Source organism: Carlito syrichta, unplaced genomic scaffold (genome assembly GCF_000164805.1).
Source record: "Carlito syrichta isolate Samal-C Ts95f unplaced genomic scaffold, Tarsius_syrichta-2.0.1 Scaffold316190, whole genome shotgun sequence".
Taxonomy (NCBI): domain Eukaryota; kingdom Metazoa; phylum Chordata; class Mammalia; order Primates; family Tarsiidae; genus Carlito; species Carlito syrichta.
The window spans coordinates 130,232-148,725 of NW_007260286.1; the positions used below are offsets into that span (position 1 = coordinate 130,232).

General features: G+C 37.3%; 1 protein-coding gene across 2 annotated transcripts in view; it reads right to left on the reverse strand.

Moving 5' to 3' along the window:
* The window catches only part of ATL1 (atlastin GTPase 1), a 76,127-nt gene that overhangs the window by 56,905 nt on the left and 728 nt on the right, over positions 1 to 18,494 (reverse strand). The window lies entirely within an intron of this gene.

Sequence of the window (18,494 nt, forward strand, 5' to 3'; positions counted from 1 at the left end):
CCACTCACCTCAGCCTCCCAAAGGCGAGGGATTACAGGCTGAGCCACTGAGCCCGGCTAAAACCTATTTTATTTTCATATACTTACAGCAAAAAGTTACAAAATGCATTTTTTAGAAGCAAGAACAAAGTCTACACGTGTTCAGTACAAACACAAATTTTTGTTTTCACATATTTTCAGTACACACAGGTGGTTAAATTCACAGGTGCAGAATCACAGATACAGAGAGCTAACTGTACAGGTTTTCACGTGGCCATATGTTTTTCTTTATCTTGAGTGATCAATTGATTTGTGACAAACATGCAAAGGCAATTCAACTGAGGAAGAATCATCTTTTCAACAAATGGTGCTGGAACAACTGAATGCCTATATGCAAAATCATGAACCTCAATCCATGTATTATACCATATATAAATATTAACTCAAAATGCATCATAGCTAATAGTAAGACATAAGGTTATACATTTTTTGGAAGAAAACATAAAAAAGTCTTTATTGTGTTGGATTAGACAATTATTTTTTAGATATGGTCCCAACAGCATGAATCATTAAAAAATTATAAAGTGGACTACATCAAAATTAAAAATTTATGCTCTTCAAAAGATATTAAGAGATTGTATGGCTGAGCTCAGTGGCTCAGCCTGTAATCTCAGCACTTTGGGAGGCTGAGACAAGTAGACTGTCTGAGCCTGCAGGTTCGAGAACCAGCCTTGGTGAGACCTCATCTCTACTATTAAAAAAAAAAAAATTTAGCCAAGTGTGGTAGCGCATGCCTGTAGTTCTGGCTACTTAGAAGGCAGAGGTGGAAAGATCACTGGAGTGGAGCTCAGCAGGTGGACGCTGGGGTGGCCGTGAGTGTGCCATGGCACTCTAACCTGGGCAACAGAGTGAGACTTCAACTAAAAAAAAAGAGAGATTATAAAGACAAGCTATGAGTGAGAAAATATTTGTATATCATATACCTAATAAAGAATCTGCTTCAAAAATTTATACAGAGCCTCAGATCTCAATAATAATAAAATAAATGATCTGATTTAGAAATGGGCTAAAGATTGGAATTTACACATCAAAAAATATACAGATGGAAAACAAGCACATAAAAAGATGCTCAACATCATCAGTCATTAGGACAATGGAAATTAAACTGCAATGGACAATACTACACACCTAAGAAGGGCTTAAAAAAAACTCAAAAAGTGAAAAAACCAAATGCTGATGAGGATGTGGAGCAATTAGGACTCTAATGTGAATGTAAAACTGGCGAAGTCACTTTGCAACAAACGGCTTGGCAGTTTCTCATAAAGTTGAATGCATACTTACCATGAGACCCAAAATTTCTAGAAATACCACTTCTAGAAATTTTTCAAGTTAGGTTGTGTTACATTCATATAATGGGCTATTATCAGCAATAAAAAGAAATGAACTCCTGATTCATGCAACAACACTGATGAATCTCACACCTCTTATTCTAAATGGAATAAGCCAGACTTAAATGTATTATATTAATGTATTGTGATTCCATTTACATGAAATGTCCAGAAAAAGCTCACCTATAGAGACAAAGATCAGTGGTTACTAAGAGGTGGGCAGAGGGAGAAGTTGATTACAAAGAGGTGGGAAAAATTATTTGGGGTCATGAAACAGTTCTATATATTGATTATAGGAGTCACAACAAAACTATAAATTTGTCAAAAGTCACAGAACATTAGAATAAAAGGGTGAGTTTTACTGTATGTATATTACACCTTAATTATTTTTAGTGGGAAAAATGCTATTTACACAGCATTATAAAACCTGGTACCTCTAGTAATACATGGAGGTGATACGCTGGTAAATGTTCAACAACCACCTCGTGGCAGTGGGAAGGTGGGGAAAAGTCCTGATCAGTCGTATTTGCCAATTTCTGTGACATAAACATTACCACCACAGCCCACTTTCAATCTCACAGCATGACTCATTGACTACAGAGCTAGGAAGCAAGGTACCAGATCAGCTCTCATGAGCTAGCAAAAGCTGGCTCCAATATACTACTGACATCTAATGAAAGACATTTAAGATCGCTACAAAAAAATACAAAACATTACTGAAAGAGGGATATATACATTCTCAGATTAGAAAACTCTATATTGTAAATGTGTCAATGCTCCCCATTGATCATTGATCCATAGACTGTTTATAATCCCAAATTCTCAGCAGTATTATAAGTACAAATTAGCAAGCTTATTTCTCTGTTATATAAATCTTCCTTATACAAATTAATAAGCTCAAATGGGAAAGCGAACAGCCAAGAATAACAAAGACAATTTTGAAAAAGAACAAAACCGGGAGACTTACACTAACAGACACCAATAGATAGTTAAAATCCACATTAATTAAGACAGAGTGATACTGTCACAAGGATAGACAAATAGAAAAGAATTCAGGCCCACTTATATGCAATCATCTGATTTACAACAAAGGTGATACTGCAATAAATGAAAAAAAGATGATCTTTTCAACAAATAATGCTAAATCAATTGGATATTCACATGGGTGTATGTGTATGTGTGATGAATTCTCACTCTTAACTCTCACCACACACAAAAACCAACTCTAAATAAATCATGGACCTAGTCTGAAACAGAAAAAGGAAACAAAAGACACAAATAAGCAATTGACAAAAAACACAATATCAAATGACATCACATAATGAAAAAAATTCATTGTCATGCAAACAAAAATGAAAAAAATATATTGATTTTTTTATATGTCAGATTTATAAAGATCAAAAGTATAATAATTATTTTCATTGGTTGGGATGTAAACTTGTACTCCCAGATACTGTAGGTGGGAATTAAAATGAATACAGCAACTTTGGGCTGCAATTTGCTAAATAAGTATCAAAAATACAAATGTGCATATTCTTGATCCAACAATGCTATTTCAAGAAATTCACTTACAGATATACTTACACATATGCAAAATACCAGAAGCAACATAAATGTCCATCAGTGAGGGACTGATTAATAAATTATGATTCATCCACTTTGTGAAATATAAAATAGTTATAAAGAATGAGGAAGCTCATTTGGAATGATTGCCTATATATTATAAGAAACAACTCAATGTGTCATACAATGTGTACAATATGGTATAATGCTGAAAAAAAAACATGTGTGCAAGAATGTGTTTAGCATGCTTGAGGAATAGCAAGGAATATGGTATGGGTGAAGCAGGTTGAAATGATTACAAGGGGCCAGACCAGGTAGAGTAAGACAGAGCACAGAGCTGAAAGGATTTGGGATAGAGTAGATATTAGAAGTGAGAGAAATGGAAAAGATTTTAATGAAAGCTTTCATCTGATTCTGTTTTGCTACTCTATCTTTGCATACTAGGTGTTATAAGGTAGATAATTCTGCACCTTTAGTTCTTCAAGGCCCTTGAAGAGTTACATATGGACTTAATGAAGAGGCGGAAGACTATATATTAAGTGTGGCTTAAGTATGCTGTAAAAGTAAGCAAATATCTTTTTTTTTTTTTTTTTTTTTTTTGAGTTGGGATCGCACTCTGTCACCCAGGCTAGAATGTAGTGGTATGATTCTGGCTCACTGCAGCCTCCATCTCCTGGGTTCAGGTGATCCTTCTGCCTCAGTCTCTGGAGTAGCTGGGACTACAGGCATGTGCCACCAAGCCTGGCTAATTTTTTTGATTTTTTTTTTTTTTGAGAGATAAGGTCTTGCTATGTTGCCTAAGTTAGTATCAAACTCCTGGGTTCAAACAACCCTCTTGCCTCGGCCTCCCAAAGTGATGGAATTATAGGTGTGAGTCACTGTACCTGGCCTAAACAAATATCTAAGTTGTGACTATGGTTTATAGGGAGAAGTCTCATTACAATATCAGCAAAATATCATATCAAATATTCTTGCTTGATATGGAGACTTTTAAAACTATAGAAATAGTCCAGGTGTGGTGACTCAGCCTGTAATCCCAGCTTTTTGGCAGGCCGAAGCGAGCGGATTGCCTCAGTCCGCGGGTTTGAGATCAACCTGGACACCTTGGTGAGACCTCGTCTCTACAGTAAAATAAAAAATAGCTGGGCATAGTAGCACGCGTCTGTAGTTCCGGCTACTTGGAAGGCTGAGGCAGAAGGATCGCTGGAGCCCAGAAGGTCGATGCTGGGGTGGCCGTGAGGACACATGCCACTGCATTCCAGCTTGGGTGAAGGAGTGAGACTCTAACTCAAAAAAAAAAAAAACAACAATAAAAATAGTTTGTTAGGAAATAAAATAGTAAACAGAACAAATTTGTGGAATATTAATATATAGTCATTAGTTTTTGTCACTTAGAGTTAAGAAAGGCTTCCTATCTGAAATCTATTATAATCATCAACCTATATAATTATGGTAATCAACATTTACATATAAAGTTATTTCAAAAAGTCACAACCTAAAAGTCTAGCAACTGATAAATGGATAGATAAAATGTGGTATATCTATACAATTAAATATTATTCAGCAATAAAAAGAAATGTAATACCAGGGTTTGTCCATATTATACTTGGTATAATATGGACAAACCCTGAAAACACTGCATTAAGAAGCCAGTCGCAAAGAAACACTTATTATATGATTCTATTTACATAAAAAACCAAAATATTAATTCATAAAGATGAATGCTAAGAATGTTAGAGCAAGAGTAGAGATATGAATTACGATGAAATGATTATACATCACAGATCTCAAAACACTATCATGCAGACTTTCAATTCTGCTGTTAACAATACTCTTAAAGAAGAGGGTTAAGTTTAAAATAGACAAGTCTATAGAAACAGAAAGTAGATTAGTGGCTGCCCAGGGCTGGGGAGTAGTTGGGGATTGGGGGGTGATGGCTAAGAGGTATATGGTTTCTCTGAGGGCTAATTAAAATGTTCTACAATTATGTAGTAGATACACAATTCTGTGACTATTCTAAAAGCCACTGAACTGTACACTTTAAATGAGTGAGCTGTGCAGAACATAAATTATATTTCAATAGATCTATTTAAAACTATTTAGAAAATTTAAATTTCTGTAAAAGATCAAAATTGAAAACACAGACTAAAAACAGAGAGCAGAGACTGTCTTATTCATCTTTCTACTTCTTGAAAAATATGACAGAAGCTCACACATAGTAGATGCTTAATACTTTTATTTACATAACTTTAATACAAATAACTGAAAAAGTATTGGAATGCAGGGCATTACTAAGAACAAATGTTATACTCTAGATTCATTATTCATAACAATATATTATCCAAGCAATAAGTATTATCCTTGTTAATCCAAGTTTCCTCAGTGCCATATTTCTTCCTTCTTAAATATGTTTTGCTAATCTAAACTTAGTTTCAATTCCCTGAGCACAATGCAATCCTAAAAAGAGAAGGGGCAGAGAATAGGTCAGAAGCAAAGCAGATGGAAATTAGTATTTTACTATGGATAATACAAACATATGGTTCACAAGGAAAGAACTAACCGTTCACAGATGCTCCTCCACTTACAATGGGGTTGTATACCAAAAAATCATTGTAAGTTGAAAATACTATGTCAAAAATGCATTTGATTCACCTAAACTACTAACACCACGGCTTAGCCCAGCCTGCTTTCAATGTGCTCAGAACACTTACATGAGCCTACAGTTGGGCATGAAAATCTAACATAAAGTCTATTTTATAATCAAGTATTGAATAGTTCATGCAATTTATTAAATACTATACTGAAAGTGAAAAAAGAAGAGTTGTATATGTACTTGAAATATCATTTTGACTGAATGCATATCACTTTCATATCAATGAAAAGTAAAAAAAATCCTAGTTCCAATCATTGTAAGTTGGGGACAGTCTGTGCATCATTTCACCTTTCTGTATACTAGGTATTATATCCAGTATAGGGACTTAGGGGACTTTTTTATTCTGTGTGGTTGTCTAAGTCATTGGAAGCTGGCACTTAGCTACTGAATTTAGATACGCAGAAAGGGAATCTTCAAAAATTTGGAATGTGGAGAATCATTTTCATATACTGAAAATGTTGTGGGAGTTTATTTCTAATTTTCTTACATGTAAATTTTGTAAAAAAACACATATAAGCCGGGCTTGGTGGCTCAGCCTGTAATCCCAGCGCTTTCAGAGGCTGAAGTGAGTGGACTGCCTGAGCCCGCAGGGTTGAGACCCGCCTGGGCAACCTGGCAAGACCTCATCTCTACAATAAATCAAAAATTAGCTGGGCGTGGTAGCGCATGCCTGTGGTTCCAGCTACTTGGGAAGGCTGAGGCGGAAGGATAGCCGGAGCCCAGCAGGTCGAGGCTGCAGTGGCTTGGAGCAGCCCCTGCACTCCAGTCTGGTTGACAGAGTGAGACTCAACTCAGAACAAACAAACAAAAAAACCAAACAAACAAAAAGCACATATATATGAGAAATGACATTATACATATGAGAAAAGCATTATATATACATATACATATATACATATATATATGAGAAAAACCATTATAAAGAAAAGACATAGTACCTAGGAAACTGTCTCTTGACAATGAAAATCAAAAAGAACTATTATCTTCTCTTAAACTGGTATGTGTCTTTCTAGCAGCAAAACTTGAAGAGGATAACAGGAAAACAATTTTTCTGAATGGGCAACTGAGAATGACTTCCAAAGTAGCAACAAAAGAGAGTTTATTTAGAAAGGGATGAATAAAGATGGGGGAAAATACCTCAAAATATTAATTCATAAAGATGAATCTTAAGAATGTCAGAGCAAGAGTAGAGATATGAGTTACGATGAGATGATTATACATATACTACCATGCAGACTTTCAATTCTGTTGTAACAATACCCTTAAGGAAGAGGGTTAAAAGGAATAATGTGTATCCTGCAACTTCAAAGCCTTAGAAGGAATAAGGCAGTCTATATAGCAGGCTGTTTATTTATACTGGATACAAACGAATTTCATAAACCATTTAATAGATGTTTCTAGAAGAACAATGACATCGTCATGAGGGCACTTTGTGTGCCTGTTAATAGAAAATTAAGAGCTAACTCGGTGGCTCAGCCTGTAATCCTGAGCTTGGGAGGCTAAGGTGAGTGGACTGCCTGAGACCATGGGTTCGAGACCCGCCTGGGCAACTTGGCGAGACCTCATCTCTACAATAAATTTTAAAAAATTAGCTGGGCGTGGTAGCACACGCCTGCATTTCCAGCTACTTGGAAGGTGGAGGCAGAAGGATCGCCGGAGCCCAGCTGGTCGAGGCTGCGGTGGCTGGAAGTGTGCCACTGCACTCTAGTCTGGGTGACAGAGACTCCAACCCAAAAAAAAAAAAAAAGAAAAACAAGTCATTTATAAAGAAAAAGAAATACAAATGGCTAATAGACATGAGGGGAAAGTTTGACCTTTCAAGTAATTAAAGATACACTAATGAAAAGGAGATAAACTTCCTGAATCAAGGACCAGAGAGAAAGGGAAAATAACTGGTAAAGTTAAAATAAATAAATAAATACACACACACACACACACACACACACACGTGTGTATTTTAAAATATACATAGCTTTTAATAAAAACAATTCTATATGTATTTATCTATGTAGAGGTTCACAACAGTATTATTTATATAGTGACAGATTGGAAACAATCTAAGTGTCTAACTGTAGGACATTGTAAATAAATTATGCCATAGCTATATTATATAAAATATGTAACTATTTAAAATCATGTTATAGAAAATACCTAATCATAAGAAAATATTTTAAGAAAAAAAGGCAGATGGGAAGTATAATTCCCACTAAGAAACACAAAATACACATGCATTTATACTCACTTTAAAAAGTCAGTTTTAGAAGTAGTTTCTAAAGCAGTATCCAGTCTTTTAATCATCTTTGAATCAGCTATTCTGAAAATGGATAGTTACTCTTTGTGCGGAATATTGTCTGTGTCATGCTCAGATGTAGTTCCACCATTCTGAGCTGTTCTCTATATTTCAGAGACCAGTAATATATTGCAGAGGCTGTGGAAGCTACAGTACTGCAATTGCTATGATTCCTTCTTAGCAGAGTTCTGGTTTAGATTTTGCCAATGAAAGACACTCAAGTCATTTGGAAGACAGAGTGAAGGAAAAGCCATTATTGTTTTCTAACAGAAAGTGCATATATGAGCAGACAGCAGCCATGAGGCTTGCAGCACATGCCAAAGGTATTGTCCAATTCACAGACAGAAGCTAACACCCTGGGCAGATGATCAGACATCTGGAAGAGTATGTGGATGGGCCTTTGGAATGGGCACAGACTATAAGGATGTCTGTCCAGTTCCATGAGAACGCTCACCAAAAAGCATTCACTGCTGAGAAGCCTTCCAGTAACCAGGTGAACAAGAAGACTCGTTTTGTGATTCAGTCAGTCTCCTTCCCCATCCAGTTCTGCTCAGTATGCCCACAAACTAAATCAGCAAAAGAAATGAGGCAAGTATATTAATATCAGACAAAACAGACTTTGGAGTAAAAGGCATTACTCAAGATAAAAAGGCTCAAACATAAAAATAAGGCTCAGTCGGGCTCGGTGGCTCAGCCTGTAATCCCGCGCCTTTGGGAGGCTGAGGTGAGTGGATTGCCTGAGCCCGTGGGTTCGAGACCCGCCTGGGCAGGCGAGACCTCATCTCTATAATAAATCAAAAACTTAGCCAGGCATGGTAGCACGCGCCTGTAATTCCGTCTACTCGGAAGCCTGAGGCAGAAGAATTGCCGGAGCCCAGCAGGTTGCGGCTGCGGTGGCCGGGAGCGGCCACTGCACTCCAGTCCGGGCGACAGAGTGAGACTCCAACTCAAAAAAAATAAATAAATAAAATAAATAAAAGGCTCAACTCATCAGGAAGATGTAATTGCACATTTGTGGGCACTTAACAATATAGCTCTATAAGCAAAGTAACAGAACAGAAGGAGAAGTGGACAAATCCATTGTTAAGTTTTTTTTTAACTTATCTGATAACTGTAAAATGTCTATCAGATATCAGTATCTGATAGATCAAGCAGTGCGAAATCAGAGTATGGAAGATGTGAACAGTACACTGTCAAGTTTGGGCTAATGGACATATATAGCATTCTGTATCAAAAACTAGAAAACATAAAATACTTTTCAATTACACATAGAATAGTTATAAAAATTTAAAATGTATTCAGACATAGAGCAAATTTCAAAAAAGTTTTTAAAACCATGGGTCGTCTATAGACATGAACTAATATTGTAGCTGGTAGTCACGTAACTAAGTTAATCAAAAAATGAATATTTGGTTCTTCATTCTCACCAGCCACACTTCAAGTGATCAACAGTCACACATAGCTAGTGGCTGCCATGCTGGAGAGTGCAGTAGAGAACATTCCACCTCCAAAGAAAGTGGCATGTTCTCCAGCATGTGTTCTGACCCGAATAAACTTAAGTATAAGATTGATTGCAAAATATAACTCGGAAAATCTGTATTTTCTCTGTATTCATGGGTAAAATAAGAAATCACTATAGACACTTAAAATACTTAAAATTGAACAAGAATAAATGTACAACATACATAAGATATAGAAAAACTGATATGTAGAAAAGACCTGTAGCCTTAAATACATATATTAGAAAAAGAAGAAAAACTAAAAATTTATGAGCTCAGTGTTCAACTTTTTAAATTAAAAATTATAAAAATAAGCCAGGCTCGGTGGATCAGCCTGTAATCCCGCACCTTTGGGAGGCTGAGGTGAGTGGATTGCCTGAGCCTGTGGGTTCGAGACCCGTCTGGGCAGCGAGACCTCATCTCTACAATAAATAAAAAAATCAGTCACGCATGGTAGCACATGTCTGTAATTCCGGCTACTCGGAAGGCTGAGGCGGAAGGATCGCCGGAGCCCAGCAGGCGAGGCTGCGGTGGCCAGGAGCGGCCACTGCACTCCAGTTTGGGTGACAGAGTGAGACTCCAACTCAAAAAAAAAAAATTATAAAAATATAAAATAAACCCAAAGAAAGCACAAGAAGAAAATAACAGAGATGCACAGAAATGAAGTAAATAGAAAAGAGAAATTACACAATAAAAAAAGAAAGACACAAATAAAATTAAGCAGAGAAAATAACAGAAAACTTAGAATAACCTTATGCCAACTTGATAAAATGGATAGATTCTAAGAAAAATGTAAATTACTAAAACTGACTCAAGAAGAAATAAAACAATCTAATTATCTTATAACAATACAGAAATAGAATCAAGAATTCTATATCTTATTATTTAAAAAAATCAGATCCAGGTTGTCTAATAGACTAGTTTTCCCAAACTTGATCATTCTAATCTTACATGATCTCTTACAGAAAATAGAAAAGAGAAAAAAAGGAAATATTCCCTACTCATTTTATAAAGTTGATACCTTGATACCAAAGCCAGACAAAGAAAATGCAAGAAAGGAAATTCAGTTGTATACATGCTTGCAAATCTCTTATTTTGGATATTTATTTATTTATTTTTTGAGTCGGAATCTCCTTCTGTCACCCAGGCTGGAGTGCAGTGGCACACTCACAGCTACCACAGCCTTGACCTGCTGGGGTTAGGCGATCCTTCTACCTCAGCCTTCCAAGCAGCTGGAACTATAGGCATGTGTCACCACGTCTGGCTAATTTTTTGAATTATTGTAGAGGTGGGGTCTCAACCAAGTTGTCAAGGTGGTCTTGAACCCCTGGGCTCAGGCAATCCTCTCACCTCCACCTCCCAAAGTGTTGAGATTACAGGTGTGAGCCACCACACCCAGTCATACTTGCAAATACCTAAATCAAAAGATTAGCAAACTCAACAATGCAGCAGCTATCCATACCCCATTCACCATTTCTATGCAGGTTGCAGGTGACAAGGTGGAATAATGACCCTGTGCTCCAAAATTTGGAGATCTGCATTCTCTAACTACCAATTACTGCTTCTGATCATGGAGGTACAGACACAGGTAGGTAATCAATGTGGCACACACATCGCCCTCATTGTTGAATGCCCCTTCCACTCTAGCTCAAGTGACTTTCAGGGGATTTAAAGGGTGTCTTTTGCCCTGCCCACTTACATTTTTTTGTTTTCCTCTTTTTAGAAATTAGACACTAAAGACCAGGACATTCAACAGCAACACAGGGGAAATCAGTTACAGCACACATCCAGAAAAAGGCACAGGCTCAGAAAAGATATTAAAAGACTTTATATCTCAGGCTAATCTTTGACATGGAGACAGCCTATAACAATTAAAACACAAACAAAAAATGGCAAACCCTGAGAAAGGGAGAGAATCTAACTTCCATAATCACCACATTTTTTTATTCAAATGTCCAATTTTCAAAAAATCACAAGGTATACAAAGAAATATAAAAAGTGTGACCCAACAGGAAAAAATAAAACAAAAACTGTCTTAGTGAAAGACAAGATGGCTGGGCACGGTGGCTCCCACCTATAATCCCAGCACTTTGGGAGGCTGGGTAAGAGGTAAGAGGATTCTCTGAATCCATGAGTTCGAGACCAGCCTGGGAAACATGGTAAGATCTCATCTCTACAACAATAACAACAAAAAATTAGCTGGACATGATGGCACACACCTGTAGTTCCAGCTACTTGGAAGGCTGAGGTGGAAAGATCCCCTGAACCCAGCAGGTCAAGGCTGTGGTGGCTGTGAGCATGCCACTGCACTCCAGTCTGCATGACAGAGTGAGACTATAATACAAAAAAAAAAAAAGAAAGAAAGAAAGAAAAGAAAAGATGGCAGACCTGTTAGGCAACTATCTTGACCAGTCACAGTAGTTCAAGCCAGAAAGCAGTGGGCTGACATATTCAGAGTGATAAAAGAAAAAAAAAAAAACTGTCAACCAAGAAACCTACATCTGGCAACCCTGTCCTATAAAAGTGAGAGAGAAATTAAGATATTTCCAGACAAACAAAAGCTAAGGGAATTCATAACCACCAAACCTGCCCTGCAAGAAATGCTAAAGGTAGTACTACAAGTTTAAATGAAAGAACACTAGAGTAACTCAAAGCCATATGAAGAAATTGCAGTAAAGCAATTATAAAAGCTATATTAACTTAACAGTTAGTAACTCTACTTTTTGTATTCCACATGGTTTAAGAGACTAATATATTTTTAAAATTATTAGTCTAAACGCTAAGAGTACACTACAGCCTTAACTCCTGGGCTCATGTGATCCTCCTGTCCTGAGGAGCTGGGACTACAAGCATGTGCTGGTGTGCTTGGCTTGGACATTACATATTAATAAAAGTTTCAATATAGCAGTTGAATAACCATGATAAACATCTACATGTATAATAATGATCTATCAAAATATATGAAGCAAAAATTGAAGGAACAGATAATTCTACACTAATAGTTGGAGATGTCAATATCCTACTCTCAGTATGGCTAGAACACCTATGCAGAAGAGAAATAAAGATATGCGAGGAAATAGAGGACTTGAACAACACAATGTCTTGGCTATATTGGAAAGACAAATACAGACACTCTGCCCAACAACAACAGAAAACACACTCTTCTCAAGTGCACATGGAACACTCTCCAGATAGACCATATGTTAAGCCACAGATTAAGTCTCAATACATATTAAAATACAGATATAATTCAAAGTATCTTATTCAACCACAAAGGGATGATGTTAGAAATCAGTAACAGAATGAAACTGGAAAATTCCCAAATTTGTAGCAATTAAATAACACACTCTTAAACAACCATGGGTCAAAGAAGAAATCACAAAGGAAATGAGAAAATTAAGTGGAAATTACAACCATAATGAGATACCACATTGCATCCATTAGAATGGCTACTATAAAAACAAACAACAAACAAACAGAAACTAACTAGTGAAAAAAAACTAGAGAAACCTGTGTGCATAGTTGATGAGATTGTAAAATGGTTCAGTCACTGTGAAAAACAGTATGGTGATTTCTCATAAATTAAAAACAAAAATTACCATGTTATCCAGCAATTCCACTTCTAGGTATATATCCAAAAGAATTGAAAGCAGGATCTCAAAGAGATAATTGTATGTTCATAGAAGCATTATTCACAATACCTAAAATGTAAGCAATCCAAGTGTCCATCAACAGATGAATGGATAAGTAAAATGTAGTGTATACATACAATGAAATGTTATTGAGCCTTAAAAAAGAAGGAATTTCTGACACATGATACTACATTGATGCTAAGCTAAGTGAGAATATTTGGCTAAATGAAATAAGCCAGTCACAAAAAGACAACTGTGTCATTTCACTTATAAGAGGCACCTGGAGTGGTCAAAATCATAAACAAAGTATCATGGTGGCTGCCAGGAACTGGGAAAAGGAGGAATGAGAAATTATTATTTAATGTACAAAGTTTCAGTTTTGCAAGATGAAGCATTCTGGATATGGATGGTGGTGATGCTTACACAACAAATGATCAAGATGGTAAAATTTATGTTATATATATTTTACTACAATAAAAAAACTAGAAAAAAAATGAAGGGCAAAAATTTAAAACCAGATAACATATGAGAGTATTTTATAACTTTGAGGTAGGGAAGACTTTTTTTTTTTTTGAGTTGGAGTCTCACTCTGTCGCCCAGACTGGATCGCCAAGCCTCGACCTGCTGGGCTTCAGCGATCCTTCTGCCTCAGCCTTCCAAGTAGCTGGAACTACAGGCGTGCGCTACCACGCCCAGCTAATTTTTGATTTATTGTAGAGATGAGGTCTCGCTGCCCAGGCGGGTCTCGAACCCATGGGCTCAGGCAATCCACTCACCTCAGCCTCCCAAAGGCGCGGGATTACAGGCTGAGCCACCGAGCCCGGCAGGGAAGACTTTTAAAATATGAAAAGTACAAACGATTAAAAAAATTGATTAAATAAACTAGATTTAAATATATAATGTCTATTGATTAACATATACAACAAAAAGAGCAAAGTCATGTCATAAAGTAGAAAAAGAGATCTGTAAGACAAACAATCAACAAAGGACTTATATCCAAAATATGTAAAGAACTTGTACAAAACTGGAAGAAAAAGATAACCCAATAAAAAATGGGCAAAGGGGAAACAGACCCTGAGTAGGGAATAAGTATATAAAAATATGCTTACCTCACTGGTAATCAGTACAATATGGATACCAAATGTAGGTAAGGATGAAGACTGAACAAAATATTTCGTAGAAAAATGTCTACTCTGGATTTCCTTTCTATTAGGTTCTTTTTTTTTAGTTGGAGTCTCACTCTCACCCAGGCTGGAGTGCAGTGGCAAACTGACCGTCACTGCAGCCTTGACCTAGCTTGGCTCAGGCTATCCTTCCGCCTCAGCCTTCCAAGTAGCTGGAACTACAGGCACGTGCCACCATGCTCGGCTAATTTTTTTTATTTATTGTAGAGACGAGGTCTCACCAAGTTTCCCAGGCTGGTCTCGAACCCCTGAGCTCAGGCAATCCTCTCACCTCAGTCTCCCAAAGTGCTGGGATTACTGGCTTGAGCCACCGTGCCCAGCCTTCTATTAGGTTCTGAAAATATCAAACTTAATATACTACTTACAATATATATTTATTGATAGTGAAACTACAAAAATGATCAGGGGAATGAGAAACAACAATTTTACGAAGGTGTTTACCCTTGGGGGGCTATGAAGAGGCTGCCACTAAGGAGGGACACACAAGGAGTGACAAAATGCTGATAAAGCTCTGTTTCTTCAGCTGGGAAGGGAACACTCAGGTGCTGACATTTATTCTTTGTTAAGCCGAACATGCATGCATCTAAAAACTTTGTTATATCTAGAAGTATCTCATAGTGGACCATTTCCCTGATGATCACAAGTTCTGTTTAAAGTCTAGACTCTTGTTCTAAAGATAAAAAGGTTGTAGAGTTTGAAATGGAGCAAAGATACAACCTAGGAGTCATCAAGAAAAGGTATATACAGATGTTAAGTGTGTAAAAATATATATCTATAAGGAAATATGTTTGAAAAATGATGCAGGGAAGGCAAATTAAATAAGAAAACGGTGGGAAAGAAAATCAACAGTGCATGCCATATAGATGGTAAATTTCTACATACATGGCCCAATAGAAATTTTGTATTATTTTAGGTGGATGAGGTATTTAGAAAATAAGGTAAGTGAATAAGGAAAAACTGTCTCATTTCAAGAAAAAATAGAAGATAGCCAACTGGAAAAGAAAGAAGATCATGAGGTAATTATACTATACTTAAGATTGTTTTTAAATCTTTCCTTAAAAACAAAACCAGAAATCTAAAAATTAATTTTCTACAAATGCCTTTCAATAAGTGGACATTTATTACACTCACTGTGAAAATAAGATAACTGTTGTTTGCTAAGGCAGGCAAAGTTGACAACTTTAGTGCAAATACTTTTCCTAAAACAATTCTGCACTGTCAGTTTCTGTTACATCATGGAAAACTCAAATTTCCATGTGGTATCCCAAGTCTTTAAGCAACTTTAATTAACAAAAACAAAGTATGCATTTCTCTTTAAGTTCTAGCCTAGTATTGAAAGACTGCTTTCTGGGCTACAGTTTCTGATACTCATCTGTCCCCTTTATTTTCCACACTAGCACATTCTTTGTCTACTTCTCAGTGCAACAGATCAAGTTTACAGAGCATTGATTTCTTATATCAGTTTGACCCTAGGTAGTCTTGTAAAGACACCTTTTAGCATACTGTTCTAGTTCCCTGTCCTCATCATAAGAGCTATGGGAGCAAACAACCCTGAATGTGAATACCAGATCTATAACTTACAAATGATGGCACTTCTGGCAAGTTACCTAAGCTCTCTGAGTCTCAGATTCCTCGTACATGAAAACAGGAATAACAATGCCTCCTTGGAAGAGTTGACTGTAAGTGATTAGATTTACTTAAACAACTTAAGAGCATATTTGGGTTCAGGTTGTAGAATTCTCATTTCTACTTCCAGACCTGCTTCCCAGTTGTATCTCTGGATATGATCCTCAAATACTATCCCCATCTCTGTGGTCAGCAGAGATTCTTTTCTGTTTGCTAGCTTTTATGGCCCCTACAAGACATAAAAGGTCTCTGGCCACAAAGATAAAAATAATAATACCTGTTATATGATCCTACAGGGTCCTTATCTGAATTTTAGCTCTTGAGCTGATTTTGCAAATATCTTCCGTACCTGTTTTTTAAAAATCACTAGATTTTCCAGCTCTGGATTGACTTCCTTATCCCTCTGCCTTTTTCTTTCTAATTTGCTGGAGATATATTTACTTATCACTGTCTTATTTCTTAATAATAAGGGCCTGTTATTATGAAGGCCTGTTTTCTCTATTATCCTCACACTCCACTCCATTCTCTTATAAAAACATTCCATAACAACATGTTATATAGAAAATAAATTAGGAAAAAACCCTGAGTTCTAATCTCAGACCTCTAACTTACCAAATACATGGCCTTCACAAAGTCATTTTGCTTGCCTAAGACTTGTTTTTTTCATCTGCAAAACAGAAAGTAATATGTCCTAAGACACATAATTACTTTAGCAGCTGAAGGACAAATGCAACACTACAGATAAATGTGCCTTGAAAACTGTACAATACAGGTGGATTTATTCATTCAACAAAGAGATGGTATAGAATAGTGGTGAAGACAAATGAGTCTGAAGTCAAACTGACAGAACTGAAATCCTGACTTCTATCATTTACTAGCTATATATTTTAACATATAAAATGAAGATTACTGTACCTGCTTCAAGTGACATTAGCTCAGTGATGTAAGTTACTAATGCAATTATTAAATTCCTCCTATGTGTTAGGCATTCTACTAGATCGCTAGTAACAAAATGGAATCAAGACAGACATGGCTAACATCTTTGCCAAAAACTCTTATCTCCTACTCCACAAACTATATTTTCTAAGTTATATATACCATATACACTTTATAGCAAAGACAAATCTGAGTAGTAGCGCATTTCCATAGAAAATCAAAATATGACTCCACAATTTCTTTTCTGTAAAAATTTCCAGTGACCACTATGGCAATCTAGTATTTCTTTTCCAAATCCATTGCTTGAGGACTTCTAGGTAAACTATCTCGGATATGTTTCTATCAAACATAAATAATCTAAGGTAGCGTTCCTCAAAGTAACATTCAAAGACCATTTGCTCCTCAGCCACCTGAAAATTTAACTACAAGGCAGGTTCCTAGGCACTGTTTCAGACCTATTGACTCCAAAGCTCTGTCTGGAAGAAGTGGGAGTCTGTGTTTCTAGCAAGTTCCCAATGTGATTTTTATGAAAATCCCATGTAAGAACCACTTTCCCAAGGGGAAAAAAACAAAACTTCCACTGAATAAGAAGTGTGCAACCAAAGGAAATACTGAAGAATAATGATTTAAAGTTTCACAAACAAGAAACATTTTTAATCCTCAGAATAAATTTTCTCATGTTTCTCTTAGTAGTGGAGTCAGCAATGCATGGCAATCAAGACCAAAACTGACTTGATCATACAACTTCAACTACAAGTGTTCAAAAGAGTTCTATTCTACAGGCCAAGAGACAGGATGGAAAGGGGACACTGGAAATGCTTACCCAGATTTTAGAAGAAGCAAAGAAAACAGTGTGTTACTACAATAGTCACACCTATTAAAACTGGGTTTTGATGATCTCAGAAAATGGAACAGCTTTCTCTTAAACTCCGCCAACTAATGACAGACCTCTCTGCACCAACTCTCCACATCTACCACAAACCTGCTGGAGGTCAAATTGACCTGTGACCATCAGAACAATTAGAGGTAAGGAGATATATCGTTTTTTGATAAGGGTAAACAGAAAAAACCGATTAAAATGTACATGTATGTCTCTTGGGCAGGTAGGCAGTTGATAGAGGAGATCTCACTAACATGGTAGAGAAGCAGCCTTGAACTCCTAGGTGTGAGCTTGCCAAAAAATAACAATTCAAAGCTAATGGACAAAAACCTTTCTCTACCCACCAAAGCCACAGGAGCTGAGACCCGCTCTGGTTCAGGTTAAGATGCCTTGGAGGGCTTTCCTTCCTAAGACGCTGGGTGAGTTTAGGATGGCGACTGCAGGGAGCCCACAGAACCGCGCAGAACTGAGAATGGAGAAGCCGAGGGGCGGGGCCGCGACTCCCCCGCAGCGCTGCCTGGCTCTTCCCCGCCGGCATGAGCACCGCCCACCCGCCCGCGGGGGCACACGCTGGGCCTCGCCTCTCCTTTCTCCTCCCCTCGGCCTGGTGCTGAATCATGAGCCCAACATCTCCAGAAGGTAAAACCAAAGAACAAAGCCATCCTTGGAGCCGGTTTGAGTGGGGTCGGCGCGGGGCAGAAGGCTGGAAACCTCAACTTTGTTCCCCTCCTTCCCAAATCCCCCCACCCAACCCCCAAATAAAGACAAGGGCTGCAGCGCTCAGGGACTCCCAAGAAGGTGCTCCTCCTCCCGCCCGGGTCTGCAACAGCCGGATCTGGGCGGGGGCGCTCCACTTCATTGTTCC